This window comes from Myotis brandtii, unplaced genomic scaffold (assembly GCF_000412655.1).
Source record: "Myotis brandtii unplaced genomic scaffold, ASM41265v1 scaffold980, whole genome shotgun sequence".
Taxonomy (NCBI): Eukaryota; Metazoa; Chordata; class Mammalia; order Chiroptera; family Vespertilionidae; genus Myotis; species Myotis brandtii.
Window position 1 is genome coordinate 277235 of NW_005372075.1, and position 16091 is coordinate 293325.

At 46.3% G+C, this 16091-nt stretch overlaps 1 long non-coding RNA gene and 1 other non-coding gene across 2 annotated transcripts; both read left to right on the top strand.

The window, feature by feature from the left end:
* Positions 1–197: 197 nt before the first annotated feature.
* Positions 198–270, top strand: TRNAM-CAU. The gene has a single exon. It is a non-coding gene; the product is annotated as a tRNA-Met (tRNA).
* A 3041-nt stretch (positions 271–3311) lies between these two features.
* LOC102251902 lies at positions 3312–7577 on the top strand. The gene is made up of 3 exons (XR_314721.2): positions 3312–3899; positions 4113–4433; positions 6626–7577. It is a non-coding gene; the product is annotated as an uncharacterized LOC102251902 (long non-coding RNA).
* The last annotated feature ends 8514 nt before the right edge of the window (positions 7578–16091 follow it).

Here is a 16091-nt window from a genome sequence, read left to right on the forward strand (position 1 = left end):
GAGCCGCCTCCCTCCCCGGCCGCCCAGGAAGGTTCGCGGGGAGACGGGTCGGCCCTGCTCTGCTCTGCACCGCTTTAGGGCGTTTGGATACTTCATGTCAGTTGCACTGTATTTTCAAACATTATGACCCAGGGGTCTTTAGTTGCTGCAGCTTACAATGATGCTGGTAGACATTCCGCGGACGAGTGACAGCAGCTGCCTCCTTAGCGCAGTAGGCAGCGCGTCAGTCTCATAATCTGAAGGTCCTGAGTTCGAACCTCAGAGGGGGCAGTGCCTTGTTTTTGATTGCCTTTTTCTTAAATCTTAACCTAAAAGACAATGAAGGGAGTTAACAAAAATCTTTCTTCTTTCTCTATTTTTTTCTGTAGAAAGTGTACACCATCACCTTAAAAAAATCCAATGAGGACAAACGGTAATTTGCTGTTTAACCCAACCATGTAATGTTTCGTTACAAAATAGTGATTTTCTTTAAGAATTAAATACTCCAGAATTCTTCCACTCCTTAAACACCACTTGTAGCTAGAGCTAGGAGACTTTTCATATGCCTTTGGGATATGCTTGGCAATTTATTTTTGTTACAAAAAACATCAGCGATAAGAAATACACTGGTTGAGAGGGAGAAGGGAGAAGTGGGAAACGTAGTATGATGTTCAACATTTATTAATGACTGGTTGTTTATTTTTTGTCATTATTCTGCAATTGTTTACCACCGGATCACTAATGACAGCCTACATGAAAAAGAAAAGAAAAGTGTCATTGGACCTCTTTTCGCTTCCAGTGTTATTGACTAGATCTCTCAGTCATCCAACTCTGCGGTGCAGGACGGTGTAAAAAGAAAAACAAGAAGTAAAGAAATGAGAAGTGATATTTCGAGTCAAGAGAAGTACCTGACTCAAAAATGAACGAGATTGATATTTAACATCCTGCTCTTTTTCTAAAAATATGTTCTTATTAATTTCAGAGAGGAAGAGAGGGAGAGAGAGATAGAAACATCAATGATGAGAGAGAATCATTGATTGGCTGCCTCCTGCAGGCCCTCTGCTGGGGATTGAGCCTGCAACCCTGGGCTTGTGCCCTGACCAGGAATCCAACCGTGACCTCCTGGTTCTTAGGTCAACGCTAATATCCTGCTCTTAACATCTTTATTTATTACGTGGGAAGCAGTGGAAAGATATTTGTTGATATTTACCACGCATTGTTCCAAATGTGTCCCTCCCTATCAATCTATTCTCTCTCCTCTTCAAACCCATACTTACAGACTCCATCAGCATGCTCAGGCTGGACATTTGCAAATCACACTTCCCAAACCTTTGCCGATTGGTTTTTATCTTAAGTTCCCTTAAAAGAGGAACTAGAGGGAGACTGGAATGCAGGAAAAGGGCTATTTTTATTTTATTTCTACTATTCTTGTCAATGTCCCTCCAACAATGGAAGTTGATTCCAAGCTCCGTTCTCTGTAAGGCCCCGCTCGGAAGTTCCAATTCTCCCCTGTTGTCCCCAGCCCTAGACACTTCCTGTGCTATTGTCTCAGGGTTACCAGTGTCCCCACTGAAATACCTGGTGTTGCTTCTTACCTAGACCTTGGCTGAGACACGGGCTGGGTGCACACGGCAGGAAATGCGTCTGTCTCATGGAGTTCGCTATATTTTAGTGGGAAATGGCAGACAATAAACTCTTTACTCAATATGAAAGATGTCACTCGGCGTCATTTGACACGTCTGGATTCGTTCCCATCCTGCAGGCTGCCCTCCGACCCTCTCTGCGGGGCCTCTCCCCCCTGCCGACCCAGCAGAGTGTCTGAGGGCTCCTTCCTCAGCGCCTGTGTTCTGCTCCGAAGGATCGTCCAATGGCCTCATTCAAACCAATGGCTTTGTTGCTCTCAGAGCTACCCCGTTAGTCCAGAGTTAGCCCCGGAGTCTCCTGAGCCCCCTGGCTGCAGGAAACCCGCGGTTGCACCTCCGATATCCCACACTCAGCCCTCACCTTCTGCATGCCTCCAGCCACTCTCGTCCTAGGGTTCCTCTCGTAGATCATCCCAGCAGCCCAGTCTTCCCAGCGCGGAGGCTGGGCATCCTCTTGCACCGCCTTCTAATGTAATTGCTGGACGCAGTCAGAGTGCGAGCCCTCCGGGCTGTTTCCTCTCACCTCCGTTCTTTATCGCCGGGTTTCCAGAGATCGCCTCCTGTCCGGTCTCCTCGCCACCTTCCTCCAGTTCATCCGCACGTGTGCCCGAGTGATCTTCCTAAAGTGCAAGGGCAATCGTGTCGCTTGTCTATTGAAAACCTTTAACACCTCACACTTTTAAGAAAACGTTCTACGTGTGAGGGCACACACACCTCCTGATCTGGTGTCTGCTCACCTCTCCTCTGACCTCACCTTGCTCTTCTCCATCCGCCCAGCACACAGGCCTGCTGAGGTGTCCCGGGTTGAGGTCACTCTCCGCCGGCAGTGATGGGAACACAGGAGCCACTCCTCTCCAACGCCCCAGCAGTGAACAACGCGGTCTTCGTTCCACTGGCCCTTTGTACTGCCCTTGCCTTAGATAAAACCATCTTTGGTTATTTCATGTGAAAATCAAAATCCGAACCCAATGGAGACTTCTCAGTGTAGCTGTATTACTTTGCTTGGGCTGCCATAACTCAATACCACAGACCTGGTGGCGTCAACAACAGGAATTTATTTCTCACGGTCTGGAGGTCACTCGTCCAAGACCCACGTCAGCAAGTGGATTTGCTCTGAGGACTTTCTCCTTGGCGTGCAGATGGCTGCTTCCTGCTGTGTCCTGGCACGGCCCTCCTCTGTGCGCGCCCCGCCCTGGTGTGTGTCCACATTTCCTCTTCTTCTCAGGACCTAGTCAGATGGCAGTAGGGCCACCCCAACTCTCCATTCTAAATCACCTCTAATCTTCAATTACAGTCACATTCTGAGATGCTGGGTTGGGGCTTCAACATATTAGCTGGAGAGGGGAGGTAATTCAGCCCATACATTTCCTTAAATTCCCCTCCCTCCCTTCCTTCCTTCCTCCCAACAACAGCTGTCAGGTCTGTCGTAGGAGATTTCCAGGGTCTTAGAGGTTCATGGATTTCTTTTCCTCTGATATTATCTTAGTCTCCTAATTCTCCCCCTCTTTATTCTGACTTAACTCCATTAAGAGGATTCTATTTTATTATATTTTAGTCTTTTAGCACCCCAATTCATTTTAAAATAATAGTATAAATGGACGTACTTGTACAATGTGCCAATGATTGTTCTAGGCACAACCATCTGAGGAAGAAATTGTTCATAATGATACAATCAAAATATAGTATTATTTAACTTTAATAATAATAGTAAAAATATCTGACATCTATTGAATTGTTACTATGTTCCAGGCACCATTCCAAGAACTCTGCTTGCATTATTTCCTTTAACTTCAAGACTCAGATCATGGGGTTGCATCAGTCCTTGGCTTTCTTGAGTCCTGGCATGGCAGGTGGACCATCACACCCTCCAGCGACCCTGACTCCTGGTCTTCATCCTTTTGTGTGATCCCGTCCCTGCTGTGTGAGCTGGATAAGACGACTAACTTTTAACCAACACAACATGGTGAATGTGCTTCCTGATCAGGTTTCGTAAGACTGTGATTTGTCTTGTGGGCAGATTGCTCTCTTGCCTTCTTGGCCTGTGCTCTCTGTGAAGCAAGCTGCTGGGTCCTGGAAAGAAGCCCACGTGGCAAGCAACTGGGCCACGTCCAGCCAGCACCCTGCTGGGTCCTCAGCTCAGGAGCCCTGGTGGAGCTAAATTCTGCCAACAGCCACATGAGCTTGAACATGAACCCTCCCAGAAATTCAGCTGCAGATGAGACCTTCGAGGGACCCTGAAGCAGAGGATCTAGTTGAGACAGGCTGGGCTTGGAAGTGGTAAGAGAACCAACGTGTGTTGTTTTAAATCGCTAAGTCTGACATTCTTTGTTACATAGCAGCAGACAACTTTACACACTTGGATTTCTAAATCTGACGGACAGCAGAGTCACGTCAGAGTCTTAATTAAAAATCGGATCCCCTGGCCTCCAGCTTAGAATATTCTGATTCAGTGGGTCTGAGGTGGGATCTACAAATCTGGATTTTTAACAGGGACCTCAAGAGATCTGATGTGATTGGCTGAGCGACACTCTGGACCCGGCCTCGCACCCGCTCCGCCTGCATCCACTTACCTCATGCTGACAGTTGCTGGGAGGAGGCTTCCCCCCAGAGTTTCCTTCTTTTTCATCGGATCCTCGGGCTCACGTGCGGGTGGGAACTAGCAGCGCGCAGCTCAGGCTTCCGCGAGGCAGAGCAAAGGCTCCGCGCTTTCCAGACTGATTATGAATGAGCTCTGGCTTTCCACAGACCCACGGAGGCCGTGAGGCGAACACAACATGCTGCATTGGAAACAACATGCTTCCAGAGAGGAAGGTATGACGCATGGAGATTCATTTTATTGAGAAGATAAGGAAAATAGACTGTGTTCTGGGTAAGAAAAGATATAAGTGCCATTTATTATTTATGTATTTATTTTTGTTGTAAAGGAAGAAAAAGGAAAGTAATGTTTCCTAAAATAAAATGCTTGTTTTCAAAATAAGAAGGCAAATGATAGGACAAAAACTAAAATGTATATGTAAGTTGCAGAAGGTTTGTGGAGGAGGGATATTAAGAAAATAATCCTATCTAATAATAGACAAACATGGTAATTGACCGTACCTTCGCTACGCCTCCTATTGGCTAATCAGCGTGATATGCAAATTAACCGCCAACAAAGATGGTGGCTAATTTGCATACTGCAGGCAGATCTCACTGCACCGCCCACCTAAGGCTGGGGCAGCGCGAACCCCAGCCACTGGCCGCCCCAGCGCGAGATCCAGGCCTGCTGTGGGCAGGGCAGGACAGGCAGGGCGGGCAGCAGCGCGATCCCCAGCCTCCGGCCGCCCCAGCGCGAGATCCAGGCCTGCTGGGGGCAGGGCAGGACAGGCAGGGCGGGCAGCAGCGTGATCCCGAGCCGCCGCCGCCCCAGCCCGGGATCCGGGCCTGCCATCTGGGACCGGGGGAGACGGGCAGACACCGTGGGATTAGGTGTGCCATCTGCCACCAGGGGAGCGGGCCTAAGCCAGCAGGTGGTTATCTCCCGAGGGGTCCCAGACTGTGAGAGGGCACAGGTTGGGCTGAGGGACCACCCCCCTGCCAGTGCACAAATTTTTGTGCACTGGGCTTCTAGTTTTATATAAAGGCAAGCTAAGATTGGAATGAATAACTAAGTCAATTACATCATATATATGTATGTATGTATGTATGTAAACTCTCATCAAATCTTTAACCATGGCCATTTTTAAGTCTTTTATTATTTACAAACAATTATTATTTTACTCTGATGCTCTGGGGAAAAATCATTTTTAGAAGTGTTTCATCTTCAAAGATTCATTAAAAAAAACCCAGAAAATACTCTAAAATGCAGGTTTCTGGTAAATTTAAAAACATAACACTGAACTGGCTAAAGATCTACAGACTCCAAGGAAAAACTGGACTCATAAAACTGTTAACAAAAAGATCAAGGTCAATAAGTATTAATCACATGGGACTACATGAGCTGATAAGAATTATTATATTTGTAACTTCTTATGTAAAATATTACTGGTTTTTTTATCTTTGTTTCCAAGATATAATATTTTTCTCCTAAGCTATTGATGACCTACAGCAATTTAGTAAATTATACCTTTGTAAGCAAAACTGAAACGCTGATCTTTTCTTTCCTACCGGATCCCTTCAAAATTTCAGATACTCTTAACTGATCCATTTGTGACCAAATTTAAAGGTGATGATGCTTTCACTCATGTTTCACAACTTTAAAACAAGCTCTTGCACCTAAACTGAACTGATCACACAACAGAGGATTTGAAAGAAAAAATAACCAGGAAGTGAAACAGACAACATGCGTGTGGACACTGACCCGGGTTCTGGACAAGCCTGTGTGATCTGACCCTGCACTCCTCCTCCCCCCTGCAGCTCCTCCCTGCCTCACAAACACTGCGAGAGGCCAGGCCCTGACTATGATACTTACTGTTTCCCTTTTCCCTTTAATTCCTGTCTGGGAAGATAACTCAGCATTGGGCATGGTCTTTGAACCTACTTTGCAGGTCAAAACATGCAACTAGTTGTGCGTATACTGAAGGATGTTCAATGCCTGGCCATGTCCACCCCAGTGAAGATACCAGATTTGGAAGATACCAGATTTTTCCTTGGGCAAGTATTGCAATGACCGCCACAGCAATAACCAATCATGAAAAACCTTTCAATTTCTTTGCATGAATTATTTTAGACAACAGAATTGCTCCTGACCATATCCTAGCTGAGCAAGGTGGGGTTTACTCTGTTGTTAATGCCTCTTATTGTACTCTGATAAAGTAAAGATGAGCCTAGATTAAATCTGAATATAAACCAAAAGCCAGTGTCTACTGGCACCTCATGGTTCTTTAATATCTTCAGGTATTGTCTGCCCTCAGGTATTGCCTCCTGATTCAGATCTACTCTTATAATTGGACTTGGCATTTTTTTTGTTATTATAAACATTTTGCTGTTATAAATAATTGTTTTGTTATAAATAATTGTTTTTGCAGAGCTTGATATTATGAAGACACCACCCGGATAATGCTTGCTCAACTTTTTAAGATGACCACTAAAGCCTACAAGACTTAATATGAGAAACCTCAAGAACCCATGAAAGGTATTTACCTTTAAAGAAAAATGACGGTAAAGCCTTCCTCTGTGCTGACGCTCTTGCTGCTCAGATGTGGCCTAAGGCTCCTACGCAGGACCTGACAGAACCCAACCCTGAAGGAGCCACCTGACAATGGAGAACCAAGGATGCTTTTACCAACCGATCAGTGTTTCTTTCAAAGGAAGATCTTGATCAAAAGAGGCAAATGTAAACATAATATAAATGCAGCCACTTTGAAATGGAGCTGGAGTTGCCATCCCAGAAGAACTGCCCTACACAGCTTATGCCTCAAATGTTTGGGATGTTGAAACAGGGAAAAATGACCATTTTGGACTGGGCCTAAAGCAACATTGTGCCCCAAAGAACTGTTTCGCAAGGATAACAAGAAAGCAGTTAATATGACTACCAAAGGAGGTAGTCATAATACGCTAAAAGTTAAAAACATTGTTTAGGAAGTCGGGGGAGGCGGGGGGTAAAGCTTAACCAAAGAACGTATATGCATATGTGCATAACCCATGGACACAGACAATAGTGTGGTGAAGGCCTGGGGGGCGGAGGAGAGGGGTGAAGAGGGTTATAAGGGGAGCAAAGGAGACATCTGTAATACTTTTAACAATAAAGATAAATAAAAAAATAAAATAAAATAAAAACACTAGAATTAGCATTACTATATTATATTATCCGATCTGAACCAATAGAAATGTCTTTCTTCTATTGATTTAACTATTCCCCTTTCCTTGCTCATCAATATCCCTTGACTTTGTCTCCTAATTGGAAACTATTTGGTCTTCTGCCTGAATCTGTGCTTCTTGAATTCTTTAAAATCTTAAATAAATGTTTGTTGCCGCTCACTTTGAAAGGCCTTTTATTTTTATGTTAGAAACCTATACACAAATGTTTATAGCAGTTGTATTAGTAGAAGTAAGAAACTGGAAACAACCTGACAAAAAAGACAGCTACTGAGAAGGGCTCCTGGTGGCTAACTGGGCTCCAATTTTAAAACCAGAGCCTCGCAGCCATTTCTACACAGCAGCCTCTCACACAAACTTCATTTCACAGAAGCCTCCAGCTGAACGGCCTGCCTGTACTGTGCCCTGCCAGCTGAGCCAGCCCTTATAAAAAAGTTCCTGGTATCCTATTTCAACCAATAGGACTGAGGCTTTCTCCATCCAGTCAGAGCTGTGCAGCTCTGGCTAGAGTGGCTCTATTCTGATCAATCAGGACAGTACCCTGTGGACCAATCAAACTGGGAGGATGTGGAGTCCTCATTTGCATGAGGATGGATCAACCAGGGAACAAGATCAGGTGCTTCTATCTATACTAGAGGCTTGGTGCACGGATTTGTGCACGGGTGGGGTCCCTCGGCCTGGCCTGCGCCCTCTGGCAATCTGAGACCCCTCAGGAGATGTCAGAGATCCAGTTTTGGCCCAATCCCTGCAGGCTAGGCTGAGGGACCACACCAGTGCACGATGGGGGCCAGGGAGGGCTTCAGGGAGTGTCTGGCCGGTCTTGCCCAGTCCCGATTGGCCTGACCCCAGCAGCAAGCTAACCTACTGGTTGGAGTGTCTGCCCCCTCGTGGTCAGTGCGTGTTATAGCGACTGGTCGAAGGGTCAAATGGTTGGATACATATTAGGCTTCTATTATATAGGATAAGCAAGCGCCCCTGTGACTTAGAGAGTGCATTTTATCTTTCTATGGAGACTGAAAACTTTGATTTCCTGGCTGTGCTGAAACACTGAACATGCCTCCCTGGAGCAGAGCAGACCTGTCTCACTGGAGAAGGGCTGGGTCCCAGGGCTGCCTGGCCCTAGGGCTGCCTCACTGCCATGCTATTTCTACAGACCTGCTGTATTACAATTGAGTTGTTTTGTACTAAAGTTTTCATCTTCACCACACCCCAAATTGGGGAATCCTGTTGGCATTGAATTGGCACCAAACATCAATTGACAAACCCAAATGTCCTTTATTGGGGGAAGGTTTAAACAAACTCTGGTAAATTCGTACTACAGACCAGTACACAGCAATAAAAAGGAATGGAGCATTGACACTGAGTAACTCAACAACCTAAATGTTTCACCAGACAATTACTATGAGTGCAAAAGCCTATCCCAATAGGTTACATATTGTATGGTCTTATTTATATAATACTAGAGGCCTGGTGCAAAAAATCTGTGCACATGGGGCGTGGGGGGGGGGGGGCCCCCCTCAGCCCAGCCTGCGCCTTCTTCTCACAGTCGAGCCCTCGAGGGATGTTCACCTGCTGCCCCCAGGGGGGAGCAGGCCTAAGCCGGCAGTCAGACATCCTTAGCACTGCCACGGAGGCGGGAGAGGCTCCTGCCATTGCCACTGTGCTTGCCAGCAATGAGCCCAGCTTCTGGCTGAGCAGCGCTCCCCCTGTGGGAGCACACTGACCACCAGGGGGCAGCTCCTGCGCTAAGCATCTGCCTCTTGGTGGTGAGTTCACATCATAGTGACTGGTCATTCTGCCATTTGGTCGATTTGCATATTAGCCTTTTATTATATAGTATTCTTAAAATTACAAAGCCATAGAAATGGAAAGAAGGTTAGTGTTTGTCAGATTGGGGGGGGGGGGCAGAAGGAAAGTGGAGTGGCTATAAAAGGGCAACATGAGAGATCGTCATGGTGATGAATTGTTGTGTATTTTGACTCTTATATTAACATCAGTATCCCAGTAGTGATGCTACTAAGTGTGTGGAAGCATGGGAGACTTGGTTGGAAAGTTTGTAAGGAAGAAATTCTGAAAAGGGAGGCTGGCTGAAGGTGGCCTGCCTCTGTGTCTCAGAATTCCAACTTAGGGAAGTTGGCTGAAGGCGGCAACTTCCTAATTGTTTCTTCACCTTTCCAAACAAGTCTGCGCATGTGCAGACCCTTGGTTGTTTACCAGAATCCTCATGCTTAATCTTTAGGTGTCCTTGCTTAAAGGACACTGCAGACACATGTGTCCCTCCAAGATTACTTACCCTACTGATTGTATCTAAAAGATAAACTTTATCTTAAACTGCTGCTACAATAAAAACCTGAAGAGGCAGGCAAATGAGGCTGTCTGGTTCCTTTAGCCAGGCAGTCCCTTAGCCCTCTCTTTCACAGCAAACGTTTGTCAGAGTTATCATTCATCCGTTGCTCAGGGTCTGCTGGTCAGCCTTGGCAACTAAACTCACGGGGTTTGCCACTTGGGGATACTCTGTTCAAGAACGAGATGTGGTTGTCATTGGGTAGCTTAATTTACTTGCAGCAAATAAAGGAGACAAGGGATTTACATCCAAAACTGTATCCGCAAGACATTCGCCAGTGGTACATAAGGGGTTAATATCCAAATTTTTTAAAGAACACATAGTACTCAACACCAAAAAAACAATCTAATTTTAAAAAATGGACAGAAGACCTGAATAGATACTTCTCCAAAAAAGGAAATACAGATGGCCAATAGACACATGAAAAGATGCTCAAAGTCATTAATCATCTGAGATGCAAATTAAAACAACAGAGATATCACCTCACACCTGTCAGAATGGCTACCAGCAATAAATCAACAAATGACAAGTGCTGGCAAGGATGTGTAGAAAGGGAACCCTAGTTCACTGGTGGTGGGAATTGAGGACGAAAGGGGCCACATGCTAACCTAACGAGCTCAGGGAAGGCCTGCATGGCAGTCTTGAAAAACTCAGAGACCTAAAGTAACCACAAAAGATGGTCTGAAATTAAACTTCAACTAAAAGCAGTTATGGTGGGTAGTCACCTCCTAGCCGGTATCTTCCCTGACAAAGTCAATCTTTACCTTAACTGAGCTTATTGTCTTTTTGCATCTAGGATAACATATCATTGAAATGTCAGGGTAACTTGTAACTTCCCTTTTTCCCCAGACCCTTCAGGGCACAACCAAATGCCCCGGGCGCCGGGACAGAGACCACAAAGTCCTTCATTGTTATTGTTATCATGCTAATTGTTGGCTGTTGACTATCCTGTACCCACCTAAGTATGTGTCTGTCATTTTACTCATTATCCAATCCCAGGGTGTCCCCACTTTGCTTTCTCCTGCCTCCCTAATCTATCACCAATGGATTTCATGTAACCCGTATACATTTCCTCCTTTGATTGTAATGTATAAAATAAGGTGAAAAACCACCATTCTCTAGAGCATTATCTCAATCTGTTGAGATTCTGCTTCCTGGCAATTGTGGACAGTTTGGCTCAAGTAAACTCACAAAATTTTTTTACAGGTTTGGATGTTTTTACATTAATAGAATGCAGACTGGTGCAGCCTCTGTGGTCTTAAAAAATTAAATATGAAACTTCCATTTGCCCAGTGACCCCACTTCTAGGAATATACCCTAAGAAACCTGAAACACCAATCAGAAAGAATGTGTGCACCCCTATGTTCATAGCAGCACAGTTTACAATAGCTAAGATCTGTAAACAGCCCATGTGCCCAACAGCTGATGAGTGGATAAAAAAGTTGTGGTACATTTATACCATGGAACACCATGTAGCTGTAAAAAAGGATCTCTCATTATTAGCAACAGCATGGATGGACCTGGAGAGCATTGAAACGGGAATTTTAGGGGTAAACTAGGACAGGTTTAGGAAATTTTAGAAATTTTGGAAATTAAGGGGACCATAGAGGAAGCACAAGGCTGCAGAGCAGCAGAAGGTATATTTCCATACAATAAGGAAACTGAAAAGCTGCTGACAGGTACATTTTCATAGAATGAAGGAGCTGGGAACAACAGAAGGTCTATATTTACAAAATAAAGAGAAGGAAGCCCTTTATCCAGAAGGAGAAGAAGGAAGCCCAGAAGGAATAGGAAAACAATAAGGAAGGAGGGGGGAGAACTTCACATGTCCCTTGTGAGGTTCAACCTTTGAGCCCAGGAGTAACTATAGTAACCAGTTTAGGGAAACAGTGAGCAATCAGAGGGGATGTGAGGGCACCAGGATCTGCAGCCTTTATAAGCCGCAGGGAAAAGGAACTCAGTGGGACCCTTTCCCCCGCCCCACATGGGAGTCCGTTCTGTGGGACGCTTTCCCTCTCCCCATGTGGGAGTCTGTACTTGTTCTTCAATAAATCTTCACCTTTGCTATACCACTTTCTGTCCATGGATTCATTCTTCGATTCTGGTGGACAAAGAATCCGGGTTCCAGTCCAAAAATTCTATTTCAGTGTTATGCTAAGTGAAAGAAGAACAAAATAGATCCAGAGACATAGAAGCATGGAACAGATTGAAGAACATCAGAGGGAAGATGGTGGTGGGTGGATGGGTGGGAAGAGATTAACTAAAGAACTTGTATGCATATATGCATAACTCATGGACCCAGATAATAGGGTGTGAAGGCCCCATGGTTAAACTCCCAGATAACTCCCATTAGAGGGGACAATTTGCATACTATGATTTTATTATATAGGATATGTATAGCCCATGGACACAGACAATAGTGTGGTGAAGGCCTGGAATGGGCAGGTGCAGGGTGGAGGGGGGTCAATGGGAAAAAAAACTCCACAAAGGGGACAGCTGTAATGCTTTCAAAATTAAAGATAAAAATAAATAAATAAATACATAAATAACAAGTGTTGGCAAGGATGTGGAGAAAAGGGAACCTTCATGCATTGTTGGTGGGAATGCAGACTGGTGCAGCCACTATAGAAAACAGTGTGGAGGTTCCTCAAAAAATTAAATATGGCCCTGGCCGGTTTGGCTCGGTGAGTAGAGCATTGGCCTGTGGACTGAAGGGTCCTGGGTTCGATTCCAGCCGGGGGCACATGCCTGCGTTGCAGGCTCAGTCCCCAGTGTGGGGCATGCAGGAGGCAGCAGATCAATGGTTCTCTCTCATCATTGATGCTTCTATCTCTCTCTCCCTCTCCCTTCCTCTCTGAAATCAATAAAAATATTTTAAAAAATAAATAAAAATAAAAAATACGTTATTTTTAAAAAATTAAATATGAAACTGCCTGTTGACCCAGCGATTCCACTTCTGGTGAGGAGGAAACTGGTCTTGCAAGGCCTGTCAGGCCATAAAAACTGTGAACAATGCACTGCCCTGGGGCAGGGGGGAGGGAAGGTCTATCGCTGGCCCCAGGACAGATCATTGGATATGGCCTGGGGACCCCCAACACCTGGGGGCCTTCCTGTAAGCCCACAAAAGGGGGTGGAACCATATCTGCAAAACAAAGACCCCAGAAGGTTATAAAAAGTGAAGCCCTCCGCGTGTTACTCACTCTGATTTGGAAATTATTCCCGGAGTCCACTAGTGTTAATAAATGGGTTCCTCCCTTTCTCTAGGAAGCATGCTTGGTATTTCTTTGGTCTTCTATAACACTGGGAATATATCCAAAGAAACACAAAATACTAACTCAAAAGAATATATGCACCCCTATGTTCATGGCAGCATTATTTACAATAGCCCTGGCCGAAGAATGAATCCATGGACAGAAAGATATGGAAGCATCCCAAGTGCCCATCAGCAGATGAGTGAATAAAAAAGCAGTGGTACATAAATATTACCCAACCATAAAAAGAATGAAAACTTACCATTTGCCAACAACGTGAATGGACCTAGAGGGTATAATGCCAAGTGAAATAAGTCAGCTGGAGAAAAACAAATCCCATATGATAGATGTAGAATTTAAAGTGCAAAAAACCCCACAAGTAAACAAAATGGAAACAGACTATGGCTATGGCTACAAAGGTCAGACTGATGGTTGTCAGAGGGGAGGGTGTTGGGGGGCTTGGTAATAAAGGTGAGGGGACTGGGGGCTGGTGGAGGTGAGCAAAGGAGCGGGAAATGGGGTCAATGATAAAAACAATGTTAAAAATGTAAAAAAATAAAAAAGAAGGTATAATGTTTAAAAAAAGGTGCTGGGATTAGGAAGTATGAATAGATAGGCACAAAACCGCCACGGGCTGCACAGTACAGCCAGGGCACCTGGCCCATCACCCTGTAATCACTGTGCAGTGCCAGGTGGGCCCGAAACCGCCCAGGGAGCCCGTGTGAAGTCATGGCTGTCTAGTCAGCAGGCTATGCCCTGGAACGGACACAAGGTCAAAGGGAAGGAAGTCTGTGATTGAAGCATTTAGAGAAGGCAGAGCTCTGCCTCCTGAAGGAAGGCGCAGCGACTCAGCGAGCGGCCTGGTCAGCCATGTTTCTCTTCGCAGTTGGCTCCACTCATCAGGTTGGTTCTTGCCAAGCTCGTCCTGTTTACAGCTGCGTTTGCAGAAGGATGGGCTGCATTTTAACCTCAGGAAGAAGAGCATTTAGTAAGAGCTCCCAGACCCGGAGACCCAGCTCAGTGCTAATGCTCTATAGCAGTGGTTCTCAACCTTCCTAATGCCGCGACCCTTTGATACAGTTCCTCATGTTGTGGGGACCCCCAAACATAAAGTTATTTTCGTTGCTACTTCATAACTGTAATGTTGCTACTGTTATGAATCGTAATGTAAATATCTGATATGCAGGATGTATTTTCATTGTTACAAATTGAACATAATTAAAGCATAGTGATTAATCACAAAAACAATATGTAATTATATATGTATTTTCCGATGGTCTTAGGCGACCCCTGTGAAAGAATTAAAGCATAGTGGTGATTCATCAAAACAATATGTTATTATATGTGTTTTCCGATGGTCTTAGGCGACCCCTGTGAAAGGGTCATTTGACCCCCAAAGGGGTCGCAACCCACAGCTTGAGAACCGCTGCTCTATAGTGTTACAAGGTGTGATCATTTCGTATAACTGCATGTGTGAATCTACAGTTATCTAAAAATTTAAAATTTAATAAAAAAAAGAGGGAGGTCAGGACACTGAGCATTAGCCATTTCTAAAGAGTTCTTAGAAGTGAGAGGGAAGACTGAATGGAGCAGCCGGGGAGCACAGGGGACAGGGCAGTCCAGGCCCCAGGCCCCAGGTTCTACACAGGCCACTCTCACTGACCAGCGTAGGAGAGGCTGTCCCCACCTTGGTTCTTGCCAGTGTCATGGGAACAAATTGAAACGAGTGCCCCTGCTTGCACTGTGATAAGGACAACTTAGTAAAGCAAGCAAACTTATTAAAGCAGCCAGGCAAGCGAGTCTATCTCCTGTGTCGGGCCCAGAGCGCAGGGGGCTGTCCCGCTCACCCGGAGAAGGGGTGCCTGGCGACACCCTCCTGCCACAGGTCTCCGATGTCCTCTGCTGAATACCTTGGCGTAGGTAGCTCCAAGGTCCCTCTGCACTTTGTTGTGGTCTTCCCAGCATTCCTGCGAGGCACCGGGTAGCTTTATGTTGGGGGGCCTTGAGACTGCTGGCTTCTCTGTTTAGGGAGTAAAAAAACATAAAACTGCCCCTTTCCCTCCCTCCCCCCCTTCTTTCCGCATTCTCTCCCTTAGGGAGGCTTTTAACCAGGGTCCTTGGCCGGGAGAATATGGCTTGTTAGTGACAAGCTGGCTGCGGGCTGTCCTCACTGCGTGGCCTTGTTTAATGTTCTTGTCCCAGCTTCCCTATTCCTCCTGCGCTCGAGTTTTTCTAGCTTCTCGCTGTCCTGTAACAACCTGTGAAGGAAGGGCATCCTGCACGAAATTAAGTTTTAGTGCCAAAACACAACCCAGGCGTGTGGAAGCTGGGAAGCTGTTGACGACGGCTCCGGGGACTGAAGGCCGACCTCAGCGGAGGAGGCAGGAGGGGAGCCAATGCGGTTCTTCCGACAAGTTTGGTGATGGGCGAGGAGAGCGAGTCTGGGAAGGGCGCGAGGGCGCCCGGAGGGCGTGCGCCGCCTTTCGCTGTTGGGAGCTGGAGAGCAGGAGCCCCGCAGCTTGAAGAGAGGCCGGCGAGGGACGGACAGAAGGCGCCGGGCGTGATGGCACCCGGAGGAGCCAAAAGCGCAGGTGAAGGGATTCGCCTGGGGAACGAGGGAAAACTTTCCTCTGGGTGGAAAGATGAGGTTGGGATCTGCAAAAAGCTAGCAAATTAGGAGGGAGGGAAAAGGAGGCGAAGGAAATGTCCTTTGCTCCCTTCGCTCCGCAAGGGCCCCGCTCCCTCCTCCCCCTCCCGCGGGAGGCCCTCTCCACCCCACTCTGTCCACGAACGTCCGTTCCGGCCTTGCCTCTCTCGTCAGGGGTGTGCAGGCGCCCACGACGCAATAAATATCAAAGGGGCATGGAACTGAGAATAAAATGAATCGGTGCCCCTCGTATTAAACTTTCCTTTCCATGTCTATCTATCGGGCCGGTCTCCTTTGCATTATAAACCCGCAGAGAATACGACGAGGGGAAGGGGCCAGGAAAGAAAATGAACAGGAGGAGGAGGGGGACGCTTGGGGGTGACTCTCTGGGCCGAGGGCGGGCGGCCGGGAGGAAGAGGCGCAGGGCGAGCGGG